Genomic DNA, 16,608 nt, shown 5'->3' on the forward strand with positions numbered 1-16,608 from the left:
ACACTTTGGAATGCCTAATTTTTCTACTCAGGACAAAAGAAATGACATTGGCATAATTTTTCCTCAGCAATTCATGTTGTCCTAATAATACCAACCAAGTTGTTCAACTGAATTATTTTTTTTTCTCTATCTGGTGTGATGTATTTTAACACTGCAGTCACCATTCTATTAAATAATTTGAAATTGGATGCAACTTCTTTTCAGAATTAGCAGTATCTATAAAACACTGAGGGTAATTAATCACTGGCACAGTCAAGTTCTTCATTACTTGGTGACTTTAATTAAAGCTGGATTTGCTTCTAGAAGTAATGAAGAAATTTTACAACACACATAGAGCACTTAGACTTCTGATTCCACTTTTGAAACTCTTATGCACTCTAGTGGGGGAAATAATAAATGTTTTGACATCACTGCAGACAGCCTGATTGGCTGGTGCCAATCAGAAAAAAAAAGTCATGCTGCTTCAAGTGCTTGCTGCTACTGTCAGCTGAACAGTGAAACAGGCTGTTACATCAATGTAAAAGTTGACATCCAGCTATGTCCTTAACTCTAAGACTGTACTTCTTTGAATTCACATCTTGTATTATTGTGAAATTAGACCTGAAATTATGTACATTAACTGACACTTGTTTGAAGGTACTTAAACAGTTAAATTTAGAAATTTAACCACTCCATTTATCTCAATCAGGGGCTTGATGCCTTGTTGCTCTGTCAGGCAAGTTTTTCTATCCACTGATATAAGCATCAGTGACGAGCAAGCACATTTTTTTTCTCTCAGCTGCAAGAGCCCAAGTGCAAAGCCTTTGCCAAGGCTCAGAATCCCCCTGAAGTTTCTGGCATGTTTCGATGATTGCTACAGGACAGATATGACTACATTTTTTCAATCTTTAAGTCTGGACAGAAGAAATAAATTCTCTCCAAACTGTGTTTTAACTGAGACTTGTTAATAATTTATTCCCAGTAATTTCTACATATAATCACAGAATGACTGAGGTTAAAAGAGACACATAGAGACCCTGTAGTCCAACACAACAAACTCAACCATTGTCAACTATAACAGGTTTCCCAGGACCATACGCAGCTGAGTTTGTGTGACCAAAAATGGCTCAAGACTGGTTTCACTCAACCTGCCTCTCTATTAATTATGGACTATGTTCACAAAGGGGTGACACCTAACTAAAAAGTCTCTAAAAATCTATTTCTGAACTTTCAGAGAAAGTTTGGCTTTCTGAAACATGGATGTCTCTTTCATATACTTACTCTCATGAAGTATCACTTATGCTCAAGAAGTGCCCCACATCACAGAGGAACCTCTGATTCAAAATTATACAGATTATTGAAACTGTGTCCTTGTAGCTTCCAAGGTCTTATTTTGCTTTTCAGCTGAAACCTGTATGATCTTTTTGTCTATTTGTTTAAGTAAAGGTGATAGGCTTAAAAGTATTTGGTATTCTTTTAAAGTTTTCACAAGCATCTGCTTCCTAAATTATTCAGAGTTAAACCATTTCATCCTCAGTCATATTTTCAATAGCCTTTACAGACAGTGTTGTGTCAGGAAATTCTACTTTTGCAAGGACAACTATCATTGCACATTTTGAAATACACTTTCTTTCCAGTGAATGGCTGATACCAAGCAACATGTCATTACCTCAAAGATTTCCCCTTGGGTCATAAAGCTGTTATAAAGTTTTTTAACAAAAATAAAACCCCTCCAAAATGCCTTGAAAGCAAATTCTTACTAGCATATGGTTTTGAAGTTCAACTGATTCCATGAAAAACCTTAAGTTTATACATATTATTTGGAGTAAAGATAATGGCATGCAATAAAATTCTGAAATAAGCTTTAGAGCTAATTAATTGGACTGACTTTCTTTTTTCCAAATATTTTTAATCTACTTTGAAATGTTTGAACCTCACGCTTGTATTTTTCTATAATCAGTATGTGCATTTGTCAGCTATTTTTTGTAAATTATTGATACAATCTTCCATTGTGTAACTCTTTTGTTCTTTTTATATTAAATTTCCTTGAAGGCAAAGCATAACTAATTGTCTCATTGGAAAATAACAGTACCTGTTAAAAAATTCTGTTGTCAAATATAGCTGCGCGTTTGAAAGTGTAAGATCTAACCGGATTGTATTCTGAAATGGGGATTGGATGAAAACATGTCAGGTATTCATAGTGCAAGCACTAATCACAGCAAACAGTCACATGTTTTATGTTATGTTTAACTAATAAAGTCTGAAGGTGCTAGTGAATAAAATAAAAATAGCATATAGAAAACATAGTGCCAGATCTAGCAACAAAAAGCTGAATCTTCTAAGAAGTGATCCTCCTACACAACTTCTTGCTCTGGAAGGTAATGTGAGCAATGTGTGGTAAACTTCTTGCATATCAGCTCTGTACTGAAGATCTATTTTCAGAAGGGAACTATTCCTGCACTTATTCAAACTCCTTTACACCGTTTAACTTGTATAAAAGAGCAGCAACATAATGAAGAACTAGCTCTTAAGTCTTTTGATGTAGACAAGTAGATATGTAGGTGAGTAAATATGGATTGTAGCAGGATGCTCCATCTCTCAATATGCCTGCCTCAGTTTCCCTCTAAGATTCAACTGCCTTTTGTCTCTCAGTTTTGCAGGCCCAGGCCTGGAGTGGAAAGAATCCAATGAGAAAAGCAAAGGTCTACCAAGCTTTGAGCTGGTAACAACCTCGAAAGGTACAAACAGAGGCCAAGCTGATGTTCATAATACCAGCTGCTCTCCAGTCTTGAAGAACATGGAGTTCAGTCCAGCCACAACTAAGCCTGAAAAGGAGATAAAGTAAGAATGAACAGATAAACAAAAGAGTTTGCTTGGTGACAACAGGGCCTTTGTGGTTTTTCTACAGTTTTCTTTTTATTCTCCAATGAGAGAAGTTGGAGGTACAGCTAAATAGTTAAATGACAGCAGTCAATCCATTTTATTCTATAAAAGCCTGATCCCATCTTTGATCAGAGGACTTCCCATACACTTTCCCATTGTTGATGGGCCTTCTCCTCTCCAGCAGGGATGCCTGCTAGTCGCACTAATTCTTGAGAATTAAGATCCACTCAGGGACACCCAGTTGCTGCCAGGTGAGGGTGAGAGATATAAACTCCTTTATTGTCTTTATTAAGAATCTTAAGATTAAGTCATTTTCATTATTAAGTTTTAAGATTATAAAATACTTTAAAATTGATAATTAATGTTCTAGGCCTAGTATAAAACTTGATAATACGTTGTTAGCATTTTAATGGTTAACCTTTATTGTTTGACCTAACTACAAGCAGTAAATTTTAATAAGATAGCTCTAGCATTCAAACTTTATCTTCTGTCCCAATCTCCCAATTTCCCTAGTATTTGACTGTGCTTGTGCCTTCTACTTTAAAGAGTTAAAACCCCAGCGTTATTTGCAGTAAATCTTTATCTGTGCATATACATCTCGTCTGCCATCGGTCCTGTTCGGAACATGAATAAAATAAAAATTAGTGCTGACTTGTACTTTGGCTATGTTTTAAATCAGACCCTTGAGATTAAATAAAGGCGGCTGCACTAAAAAAAACCCAAACAAACAACTCAGACATTTCTATTCATCTGAACTCTGGTTTTGGCTGAGAAAAGAACATGAGCCATACTCCCAACTTGATTTAAAGCAATATGTATGGCAGCACCTCTATTTGTAGGATTACAAACCTATTTTTATATGTAAGTATATCACATGTATTTCCAAAAGTGTTCTGTCTATGAGTTCTTGTACTCAGGATACTTAAAAAAAAAAAAAAAAAAAAAAAAAAAAGAGAGAAAAAGATAAAGAAGATAACAAGATGTTCTTATTGTTCATTATGAGAAAAATATCCATTATAAATTGCCAGACTGTAAGGCACAATGGAGTAAAGAAAGCCTTTAATCTACTTTTATCATTGAACAAACAGTCCGTTACCATACGCTCTGAATTATTTTGCTCTAAAAGAAGGATGGATTTGGAATTTCAGACTGCAGGAAAAATATGATGAATGTGAGTAATCACATTTTATTCAGGTCAATTACTTAAACTTTTCTTGAACTAGTCTGAAAAATATAGATAATTGTAACAGTTGACATCAAAAAAGAAAATTCTTGAGGAATGCAGAAATTCAGGAAATACAAGAAATCTTAACCAGTATGGTAAACTATTTTCTGCAAAGATAGGTCTTTGGGTACAAAAAACTCCATTCAGGTTTCTAGTTGTTTCCAGAAAAGAGGCATTAGACATTATGGACTATTACTGTTGTATTTTTCAAATTTCAAAATTGGAACTGTTAATCAGATTTCTTAAACTAACCTGCTCCAAAATGCATATGTCAATATGGTTGAGTATTTTCTATTGCAAGTAAGATTCACATGTTTGGACTGGTTCATTGTGAAAAGGTCTGCTGGCCTTCAAACTCAATGAAATACTTCCATCTAACTAACTTTTCAAAGACTGGATTTCTCAATACCGGATTTCCATGAGCAACTTCACAGAATCACAGAATCTTAGGGGTTGGAAGGGACCTCAAATGATCATCTAGTCCAACCCCTCTGCCAGAGCAGGATCACCTAGAGCATATCACGTAGGAACGCGTCCAGGCAGGTTTAGAATGTCTCCAGTGAAGGAGACTCCACAACCACTCTGGGCAGCCTGTTCCAGTGCTCTGTCACTCTCACAGTAAAGAAGTTTTTTCTGATGTTTACGTGGAACCTCCTATGCTCCAGTTTGCACCCATTGCCCCTTCTCCTATCACTAGACATCACTGAAAAAAGCCTGGCTAACTTTCCACATTTGTTTCAACCTCTTGAAGATTTGTGATTGTTAGCTGATCTGCTTTTCATCACAAGCCTTAATCAATGCAACTCATCAGCCCGAGAAAGAAAAAAAAAAGATCTCTTAAGGCAAATTAAGGATCTCAAAATTGCAATATATGATGGAGTTCATAATTTCACACAATGTAAAGTTCCCCTGAGAAATTTTAGGTCACATAATTTCACACAATGTAAAGTTCCCCTGAGAAATTTTAGGTCACAATATTGCACTGTTACACAAAAGATATATTTTCCATATCTATGCAGCTACTATTAAAACAACATGGAAATAATTTGTGCTCTGGAAATTGACCCTCCTGCAATCAATGATATCAGTGATGGATAGTATGGATGAGCTTTAGCTGCATGGAGTCATCAAGTAATCACTGATTGCAATTGGAAGATGGAGAAGCAATCCAATTACCTTCAGAGAAGTTAAACATTAAAGTTTGTATTAACAGCTTCTTTAGCCAATAAAAAAAGTCTAGCAGCACTCTTAGGCAGTAGCTTAAGAGTTTTCCATGTAAGAACTAACTGAGAAAAAAATTATGATAGAGAAAATCTATGTGAACCCTCGTTGTTGGCCAGGCTGACACTAATAGCAAGTGCTTCAAACCAGAAAGTTGTTAAATCTGTTAAAGTGAAAGAATGTGTTCTAGAGACACAAGATTGACATATGTGACTCCATACATCCTGACAGACCCATGATACATGCTCGTATAACATTTCCGTTAGAGCAGGAATCAGGAAATGGGCATAAGAACATACTTCATCTTAGCTTGAGTTTCCATTGCAGGGACCACAGAGGGGTTAGATGTACTTCATGCCTCACTACAGCCACAAGGAGATGGCATAACTTTTTACCAAAAATCACTCTGGAGGCAGGGGAAGGTTCTTAGGAGGAGCTGGACAGAGCTGCAGAGAAGTGATGCAGCATTAGGAATAGAATTTCTCTGGTACTGCTTATCTTAAGCATTCGAGAGTCATGACTAAGGCTGCATAGTATTCATGAGAAGGCATAAAAAAAATTAAATACAAGCAAACAGGCAAACTGTTTGTAGAAGTGGATGGAATTTTGATTAGCCCACTGTCTGGGACTCTTTGGGGTTCACTGGGGTCATGGGTCCTAGCTTATCTCAGCAGTTGTAGAAGGTAGAAACACTTATAAATGAAAGCGTAAGTATTCATCCAGCGAGCAACTGTCTTGAGGGGTTCAGCTTTAAGTAATACACAAGCACTACACATCTTTGCAAGGAATACTAATGCTGGTTTTCTTGCTCTAGTACTTTGTTTGTTCAGTATTAAAGAAAAATACTCTGTTTTTTAATCTCCATTGCATGATTTCAAAAATAAGTGGGAATTGTCTTTAAATGAGCTTTCTTAATAACTTTGGTCATCTTCAGTCTGCCTCTCTACCTTAACAGGCAGGTTCCTTCAGGCGTCTGTCTCCTGGGCATGAAAGATGAAGCATTTGCTTCTGTCTCTTCAAATAGTGCATTACTGTATTTCTAAAAGTAGAAAGAGCTCTTGAAGTAATGCTACTGGAAATGTTTCTTCTTATTTCAATTTAAAATTAATAATAATTAGAAAATGGAGTAATTTGCTTGTCTAGATGCAGATGAAAACATGCCAGAAATGGCTAAAAAGTTACAAGCTTTCCTGGTTTTTAAAATAATTTATTTACACTGTTTTGTTAATTTCAAGTGTTCTTGCACTCTAATGAAGAACTCAGGTATGTACCAAATCACTGTGTTTCTGTAGTGTGTCATTCTTTACACACTTCTCAGTGACCCTTCTAGTAGTATTTATGTATCATACATTAGACAAATAGATCTGTCCATTTTCAATATGTAATACTTCTCCTAGGCCACAGGTATCATCACAAAATGGGAAAATCTGTTTTTAGTGGTCTCCAATGAGCAGTAGAGAGTTTTTTCTAAAAAAACCCAAAAAAAAACCCCAACAAAACAACAACAACAAAAAACAATCAAAACCAACCAAATAAATAAAAACAACCCAAACAAAAATAAAGGAAATTTCCCCAAGACTTTGCAAATAAATGAAGATTTTAACAAATGGGAAGAGATAAAGAACTGACAATATTCAAATCCCTCTTGTCTCCTCCCACCTTTACTAAAGTACATCAATAACACTTTGTGTCCTTTTCCAGTGTGGTACTGCTTCTGTAAGTAGTTTTCTTCCTTTCTTTATATTCTATGAATTTCAATACTATAAATGATATTTTTTTGGGAGTGTATATATAAGTGAAGTCTGAGTGCTCTACCACCAATTTCAGATGAGGCTGTGATTAAGAACCTACTTACTGGCTCTGAAAATGAGTGAGATGTAGGACTGATCAGCTCTTTTTTGTTGTCAGCTCTCCTTTACTCCTTGCTTCTAGTAAGTGCTTTGGTTAGTTACTCATTTCAGACTATAAGCCAGTAATTTGAGTGCTTTGGCAGAAATATCATATGGACCACATCCATGCAGTCCTTGCTTTAAGAAGGACTCACTGCCAATGAAATTTTGTTGATCCTGCATTGAGTAGAACCTCTCCAAAGTTAAAATTGCACTCAGCTGTGACAGATTGGCTGATCAGGCATTTTGTAATAGAAATATAACTTAATAATATCCAGTCTTTCAATAAGTTCTGAGTTTTTAAAGTGCTAGTGCTCTTGATTTCCTTGAGAAAATGTCATTTTAACTTCCTTAATAGTAAATACGACAGTATGTATTATGACAACAGTAAATTTAAGTATGAGAGCCAAGTACAAGGAACAAAGAACATTCAGGGCAAAGGCCAATAATACATTTTGGACATGCTAATAGGATGTTTTGCAGTAAAGCGTCACTCCATTCTGCAGTGCCTTCTTCAGCTTCAACCCCTGCAAACTCCAGGCCTTCTTTGGCAACCTTAAAAGCTCTTCAACCTTCTAAACAAGTAATCAGAAATTTCCTTTTACTGCTCACATTCTAAAGTCTTTCTGCATCATGTTACATGGTACTTCTAAGGATTGTATGCTTATACTTTATGTGCCATTTCATTATGAAAAATAAAATATTTTCTATATAATGTACCTTCATGTGATAATACCTATGAGGTAAGGTTTGTTGACTGATTGTTAAGTTACAGTTCACCAACTGTCCATCTGTCTATACATGGGAAAAAGAAAATAAACTACATACATTAAATTGAGAATTCAGTAACTTTTCAAGAAGTAGAACATTCAGTATTAAATAAAGGGGTTTTTGCACCTTTTTCTTAATATGGATTTTGTTACAGTCATCCCAATGTCCTTAAATTTGTTGATGATATGGATCCAGACAGTAACTTCAGGAAAGTACCAACTGATACAAATTGTAATGTTAGAGAGATCAAAGCTCTTTCACACTGGTTTAATTATGACTTAGTAGGAAGAATCCATAACCCGTCTCTCCAATGAAAATATAACATAAATCATCATAAAATAAGCACTAAAATAATAACTGAAGAAGGAATTTATCATGACTCAAACAATTTCTAACTTTGTGTTACAGCCAAAAGGGCGTGAGTCTCCAGTCACTTCAGAAAGACTGGCTTCTGGAGCAGTTTATGTTTTTTGCTTTAATTTTTATACTAATTAAACATTATATTAATTTTTAATTTTGTGAAACATTATTAAAAATGGGAATTCTGTGGGAAGTTTTGATTTTTTTTTTTTTACTATTTGGTTAATTAAGAGCAGAAGTTCTGAAAGAAGATTTGATTTTTTTTTTTTTTTTTTTCCATTTTTTGAGGGAAAGAACCACTTTCAGTAGCTGCTGGAGTTTTCACCCCTTGACATGTGCCTAACAGCTGCGTAAGCTCAGAAGAGTTAATTAAGGTTTTCTTAGCCAGTTTTTGGTACCAAGATTCAAAAAATATCTAATGGTTACCTAAGCACAGGCCTAGAAGACCTCATTAAACAAAAGTAATAAAAAGTTAGGAATATGCTGCATCAGAAAATCTGTCAGTCACAGCCACTTCCCATCCTGCTGCTTTCACCTGATCAGAAGCTGATCACTTTTCTGACTTTCTGTTTCTCTTGTGTCTCATAAAGGGACCAGACAAATGACAAAAAGTGATATTAAATGAGAAAGTTTAACCTGGAATCTGATGTGCCCAAGTTTCAGACTTCTGAGGTCAACTTGCTACTCAGGACTTAGTAAGGAGTTTTGGCCCCCTCTTGTGGAAGAATGCCGTTGTTTTGCCAGCCTTTTAATATGCGTGTGCCGAGAGCCGATGCCGACACAGAGACTCGAGGCTACCGGCTGTCAGGATGTTTCCGCGACCTCCTCCCCGATGTGGAGCTTTTTGAATCAGACCGAGGGTCACACGTGGCGCTGCCTCTCACAGAGGAGCGGCCGCTGCGGGACCGTATTTTAGGGTGGACGTTAGGATACCGCCCTCACCACCCTCACAAGTCGCTACTGAGACCAATGTTTATTTTATGAATTAACCAGTTTATTAAGGGTCCACACAAACTGAGGGATGAGGTTTAGGGAAAATGTAAAAATGGCAAATAGCTACCAGGGATATATCAGGGAAGTAACGAGTCGTTTGGGGAGGTAATGCAAAAAAGTGCTGTGCCCTTAAGGTGTTCTCTCCGAGAGAGGGTTGTGGATCAAAGGAGAGGGAGAGAGGAGAGCAAGCCCGACACAGTCCTCCTTAAAGACGTTGCGCTATGCGTGCAAGAGTAGGGAGAGGAAGAACGGGTTGTGTGGGGTTGTTACCCTCCCGCGGCGTGGCGGCTTCTTCTCTGGCGGCAGAGACGGCGACGGCAGTGGGTGGCCCCCTCTTAACAAGCAGCAGCGGCTCCTCTCCTCGGCTGGCAGCTACGGCAGGGTCTCAAGGTCTGTGGTTTCGGGGGGGCAGCCCCTCGCGGCTCGGCAGCGCTGGCGGCTGCGGCGGCTTGGTTTCCCCGGCAACAGGCAGCAAAACGGGGGAGGGGGCTCCAGCCCCGGCCCCGATGGCTGCGGGAAGGACCCGGTGTTCCATGCGTCATAACCCCAGCATGCCGGGGTCAGAATTCAGGCACGCTCACCGGTACGGCTCGGGGTCGATCCCCGGGGCAGGCAGGCAGGGTAGCAGGCAGGCAGAGTCCGGGCGCCAGGCAAGTCCGAGGAACAGCGGGGGAATGTCCCACACAAGAAGTGTCTGGGCAGGCTGCCCCTTTTCACCTGCTGAACTCGCCGCCTTTTATACCCCAGTGATCCCCATGTCCAGTCACTGTCACTGTCCAGAGCCAATTAGCATCCATGAGCCCCAAGTTAGGGCGGTAACTAGCAGGAGCAATGCATAACTTGACCATCCTTCCTGCTTTGTATCACACCTGTTGTCTTGCTTTCGTTTGTCCTTGAGCAGCAGGCTTGTTTTGGGTCCGTTAGCTGGGTATAATCAGCAGAAGGCCTTTGCTGACTTAAAAGACATTGAGTTTAGACATATGTGGAGAAGGACCATTTCCCACAGCACGTTACTGGAGGCATGTACAAGCTTGCGCCATGCAACATAGGTGTCAGCAGAATACCTATAGATAAGGATGAGAAACATTTTAAGTATAGTGAAGTTTGCCAAAACTATCTGTCAGCAATCGTTACATATATCCAACTAATGGTAATTTCCAGCACGAGTATCTGCTTGTGTGTATGAGCAGGAATGCATTTCAATTTTGTTCTCTTCAGTCCTTTCCTTAAAAAGATCCCTCTGTGCTGCTGACTGTGTAGAGATGGTGGAAGCACTGGTGCTAGTTATCCCTTTTGAGTTCTCTTGAAAACCATCCTGGTTTTACAAGAGATGGTTTGAAAAATTAAAAGGGAATGGTAATCATGTTTTATAAAAATAATTAGGGTGTTTATTTTCTGTTTATGATAAAAACTACTGATTAGGTTGAACTAAAGTTGAACTTCATGGCATTTCTGCCAACAACACTAAAGAAAATTTCTTTTCATGAAATAGACTGTATTGTATTAAAATACACAGGGTAGTACCTTTCACTGAAAAGATTAAATACAATCTAAGATTCAGAGGTGTTAAAATAAACATGTGCTGCATTTTGGCTGACCCAAATCAACAAAAAAATCCCATGGCCAGTTCATTCCAGCAAGGATATGGTAGCAATTTAAAAGAGTGTGAGAACCTTTCAGAAGTTAATTCTTAGTTGGCTTGGTACTTCAAAATATAGCTTGTGATGCTCTGTCTGACAGTAATCTGGTATAATGAGCTAGTAAGGATTTCAAACACTGAAAAACAGTGCTCTGGACCTCATATTTTGCAATTAAAGAATGAAAAATGCAAATATCAAGCTAACAGTTTACTTTAGGATGACCCCAATCTCAGCTGATTGCATTGCATAATTAATCATATTTCTTGCAAAACTCCATTGAACTGCAGTGAACATGTAGAATTTAGTCCAATAAACAGTTCTGTGTTAAATATATTAAATTAAGTAGCTCCTGCCCTGAATGTTTTCTCTTTCAGGTTTTCACACATATACATCCCTACTCAGTAGTTTGTCACCTTAACTACTATTTTAGCTTCCTTTTTTATGGTAAGGCTATAAATCTGGTAATCATTACAGAGGTCCCTTCCTTCAGGTGTAGTCAATTTTTACTAAATGTCAGCAGTTATAATTATGCATTTTAGGCTAAATTTAGTTTCACTGAAGCCTTATGCAATGCATTACTGTTATTTTGTCACTCATATGGACTAGCAAATTATATTTGCCTTTGCAGTGCTGCTTTCATTTTGACAGGTCACATTCATTCTCAGGTGACCTGGTGCAGTAAGTTTTTTTCTCCTTCTTCTACTAAGTTTCTAGGTTATGGAAGTGTTTTTTTTATTAATCCCGAAGTACACAGCCTTGTGTTTTAGTTCACACTGCAAATTTCTGTCATGTTTTCTCCAGCTCTGAACTACTACAAATCCAACTCAAATTTAGGAAGGTATTAAGTTCTGTTTCAAAGCAAATAGCTTCCCTGTGACTAATGATTTTCTTTTATAGTATCATCTATTCTGATTTCTCTTAGCTGAATCTTTTTCTAAACTTAGCATTAACCCATGTCTTACTGTTCTAATTATATTACTGACGTTACAGACACAGAGTCTTACTTCAGTAGAACTATCAATTGCACAATGAGAAAAATTCCTCTGAGACATACCCATGTAAAACCCCATGGAACTGAAGGAGGCATTTCATAAGCAAAGCAGGAAAGATAACGTAACCCAATTAAGACTATGAAAGAGGACTGATAAGGAATATGTAACAGAGCAATAACATGCTGAGCATTTCTGTTTTATTTCCAGTTTGCAAACACAAAGTGTGTGAAAGAACATCTCTGTTTATAGTAAAATCTAGATAATTTGATATACCTACGCATGTGAATACACTTCCCCCTAATAAACATGCTTTCTAATCACATATTAACAATGACCTACACATTCTGTCGCATATAGAATAAAAATTGCAAAGCATTGAAAGTGTCTTTTCCCTGTTGACTTTCAGGTGGCATTTTGGGTTTGTTTTGTTTTGTTTTGTTTTGTTTTAATGTGTATGGGTAGGTTTTTTTGAGGGGGTGTTTTTGTTTGTTTTGTTTGTTGTTGTTTTTTTTCCCCAGTCCAATACTAGAAAAAATACTTAGGCAAATCAGATCAGTGAAACTGGAGAGTTAAATAGTGTTTGTAAATGTGCATAATGCATAATTTTAGAAAGACTAGCACTTAGGGAGTAGAATAATTTATTATTTTTAAAAAATTTGTATTCACCTGTTTATGTTTTTCTGCAGCTGTAAAGTATATTTCTGTAGCTCCATCTTGCAAAGAGAAAAACATCCGGAAGATCATTGCTATCAGGTATTGCCTATAGAATAAACTGCACTTTGCTAAAGGCTCCCACAAAGTAAACAACACCCCCACAAAACCTCTAAACCCACAAGACCCCATAAGCACGGCTGAGCAGGTGACTAGAAATACTTTTATGTATTTTAATTATTAAAACCTAACTTCTAAGTATTACTTCTAAACTAAATAAAGAAAATATGTCATTTATTTTCATAAACGTTTTAGGATTAATAAATACTTGTTACAGGATAAAAAAACCCTTACTCTGAGAGAGAATAGACATAGTCTAGTCAAAGATGCAAGAAATACTTTTGTTTATTTAGCTTTTATTTGATGTAAGAACATTTTACTGAAGAAAGTTTGAAGAGTAAATACAATTTTTAATTTATTTATTTTTTTAAAGAAAAATTACCCAAACCATCAAGAAGACTAGTGTGTTTGGGTTGTTTGAATGATACCATTGCCGATGGGTGATTTGAGAGTTTTGACTCCAGCCATGAAAGACCACTGCTTTCTACCATCTAGCCGTTTGCTGGATAGCAGTTGCTCTACTTTGCAAGACAAAATTTATAGAGAATCTAACTGATGTTACTGTACACAGTAGTCCATCTGGACAAAGCTGATTTTAAGGCTTTAATTTAGAACTTCAGGATATTCATATTCAGGGAAGAAGTTATTCTAAGTCTACAACTAGCTACTAAGAAATAAGTAGGAAAGAAATATGAGAATGGGGCTACTAAAACTATCTCTTGATCTGAGAGACAGATTGTATCGTTATGCTTACTAGCTCTTGAGAGACTTACACAGAAAGTCTCTACATTGTCTTCTCTATTCTCTACTAGTCTTTCTAATATTCAGATTGTGTTTTTTACTTGACACTGAGAATTTAACTGATGCTCTTGCAGAACCATAATCATTCTAAGTTCTCTTGTCTGACTGACAATAACTTGTTCAGTGCTCATCTTTGCAAACATGCAGTTAGGTAATTTTTTCTCAGCATAACATATGTATATAAAAGGAACTTAATCTGCCTTTTTATAATACATACACTCAGCATTTCAAGTCCTTTCTGTAAGTCTCCGTGGTCAGCTTTCTGTAAAACAGACTTGTGTATTTTTTCCATTTTGCTTTAAATTTGAATCAGTGTGAAAATTAATCTTGATAACATAGCTCTGATAAATATTGACAAATTTTGAAGTAGAAAAGACAGATGTGTGTTTTGCTTCGCTGGCAAAATAGCATCCAAAATGCATCAAAATAATTGTGGCCAGCAGATCAAGAGAGGTGATTCTGCCCTCTACTCTGCCCTGGTGAGACCTCACCTAGAGTACTGCATCCAGCTCTGGGACCCCAAAAACCAGAAAGACATAGACCTGTTGGAACATGTCCAGAGGAGGGCAACAGAAATTATCAGAGGGCTGGAGCACCTCTCTTATGAAGCCAGGCTGAGGGAGTTGGGCTTGTTCAGCCTGAAGAAGTGAAGACTGCTGGGGGACCTTATAGCGACCTTCCAACACCTGAAAGGGGCCTATAAGAAGGCTGGGGAAGACCCATTCACAAGGGCATGTAACAACAGGACAAGAGGTGATGGTTTTAAGCTAGAAAAGGGAAGATTTAGGTTGGACATAAGGAAAAAGTTCTTTACTATGAAGGTGGTGGATCGCTGTAATGGATTGCCTAGAGAGGTGCTGGAGGCCTCATCCCTGGAGATATTCAAGGTCAGGCTATATGGGGCTCTGAGCAGTCTGTTCTAGCTGTAGATGTTTCTGCTTATTGTAATGGGGTTGGACTAGGTGACCTTTATAGGTCCCTTCCAACCCAAGACATTCTATGATACTATGATTCTATGAGTCGATGATTCTTTGGGTCAATGATTCAGTGATTTGGTGATTTGATGATTCTATGAATGAAATAAGGACAATGAACTTTACATTTGGTGTCTGTCCCACACCAAAATTTTGAAAGAATGGTTGTTCCCTCTGTTTTTCAATGTCATGTATAACTGTAAATTGTTGTATTCTGAGCTTAGAAGAGACTGACTGAAAACAAACATGGCAAGGAAAGAAATCAAGACAAAATCCAGATTAAGAAAAACCATAACCGCCATTCCATGATGGCAAAACAGGAAAAAAGAAGCTTTCATGTGCTTTAAGTAGCTCCTAGTCTCCCTATGTAAGAATCTGCTGTGATCCTCACAGTGATCCTAGGCTATTACTCCCTGTGTTTTTTGGTTGCACATGACTTTTTGCATCACGTTTATAGGTTCTTATCATTTTTCAGCCGAAGCTGTATTTTTGAAAAAGACTGAAATCTCGAGTGTTTTTAATTTAGCTCTTTTTCTGTGGAAAATTTTAGGTTTTCTAGAAAGCCCAAACTGTACATTCCCTAGCATAATTGGAAAGTGATGCTGGTGGCCCATAGTGTTCCTATAACCACATTTTTCTCTGTGGCCTATTTCTTTATTGTCAAGGACTTCTAGGGCTCATAACCTCTCTCACGTAGGTGCAGACATTGCACAACACTGTGTGACATGGAAGGCTCCTGCTGACAAGAACTGGAGAAACATGGCACTGAACTGCAATATTTTCTAGTAAAAATCCTTTTTGACTGAATGTTTATCAGCCAAAATCTGTATTTTTCATTGACACCTGACATAAAAATCCACTTCTATCATTCTTACCAATCTTTTCTACACAGAATAACACATCTTCAAACATTTCCCATGCAGAAAGGTGAAAGTGATTCTGACCAGCTAAGCTCATTCCTTTTGTCGTATCTGCAATGGTAGAACAATTTCACTATGAAATCAAGTGAAACTAAGTGAAAACAAAAAAAGGAATAGAAACCAAAAATATTTTATTTTTTAAAAATGAATATTTGATTTCTGTTCTTCTTTCACTTAACTGTCTTCTATGAATCAAATTAGTTTTTAATTGCAGACACATTTTTAGCCCTTCTCAAGTTTTCTAAGATTTCAGAAATATTACTGCTTCTTCAGTTAAAGGTGCAGTAATTAATCCAAAATGAGGCTTCAGCTCTATCAATGATTTTTCATCTCTTTCCTTCCTCCAAATTCTTGAGAGAAACCTTACATTTAGAATAAACAGTGAAACCCCTCTCCCCATGAATTTCTAAATGGGCCTCAAGACAATACTGTGCTGTTTTTGTTTCAGGTTAGTTACATCTAAAAGCAGATTTTGAAGAGCCATGACATTGTGTCACCGTTTGACTCAGGTCCGACAACAATGCTCTCGATCCCCTCCCCCCCCCCCCCCACCCAGTTAGGGAAGGAGAGAAAGAAAAAGAGAGAGACTTGGCTGGATTGAAAACTAAACTACACAGCTTTAATTAAAACACTAATGAATCACACAAGAAAATATATACAATTATATACAGATATATTCAGATATGGGCAAAAGCCTCTCGCCTCCCCCCACCCCCAGCAACTCCCACAGCACTCCCCTGAACTGGAAAGAGTCCCGAGAAATCCCAGAGCCGCTGCTGGAGAAAGCGGAGAGTTATGAGGGTCAGGAGAGCTCGAGCCTAAGGGTCGGCGGTGATGGATGAGCAGAGTCCTCCCCGGACGCCGGCCAAGGACGGAAGAGAGCGGCGAGAAGAAGGAGGAAGCTGTCTTCTAAGATCTCTGTCCTTCCTTTGAGCTTACGTAGATATATGGAATGGAATATCTTTGGCCAATTTTGCTGTCTGTCTAACTCAGCCTCCCACGGGGGGGGTCAGAGATCTCCCCATAGTGTCTGAGCCGGCGGAGTGAAGGTGTAACCTTGAAACCTCAGTAGTTAGAAAAACATTCCACTGTCTTATCAGCCTAGCAGAACACACAGTTGCTAGTTAAAAGAAAGCTTACTGAAGGAAAAAAAAAATCAGTGAAAAGAAAAATTGGCTTAATCCTGGCT

At 37.7% G+C, this 16,608-nt stretch overlaps 1 long non-coding RNA gene across 1 annotated transcript; it reads right to left on the reverse strand.

The window, feature by feature from the left end:
• Positions 1-9,902: 9,902 nt before the first annotated feature.
• Positions 9,903-15,546, reverse strand: LOC127385477 (uncharacterized). The gene is made up of 3 exons (XR_007889683.1): positions 15,375-15,546; positions 12,620-12,713; positions 9,903-10,385 (listed from the first exon to the last, which is right to left on the reverse strand). It is a non-coding gene; the product is annotated as an uncharacterized LOC127385477 (long non-coding RNA).
• Positions 15,547-16,608: the final 1,062 nt, after the last annotated feature.

Source organism: Apus apus, chromosome 5, assembly GCF_020740795.1.
Source record: "Apus apus isolate bApuApu2 chromosome 5, bApuApu2.pri.cur, whole genome shotgun sequence".
Taxonomy (NCBI): Eukaryota; Metazoa; Chordata; class Aves; order Apodiformes; family Apodidae; genus Apus; species Apus apus.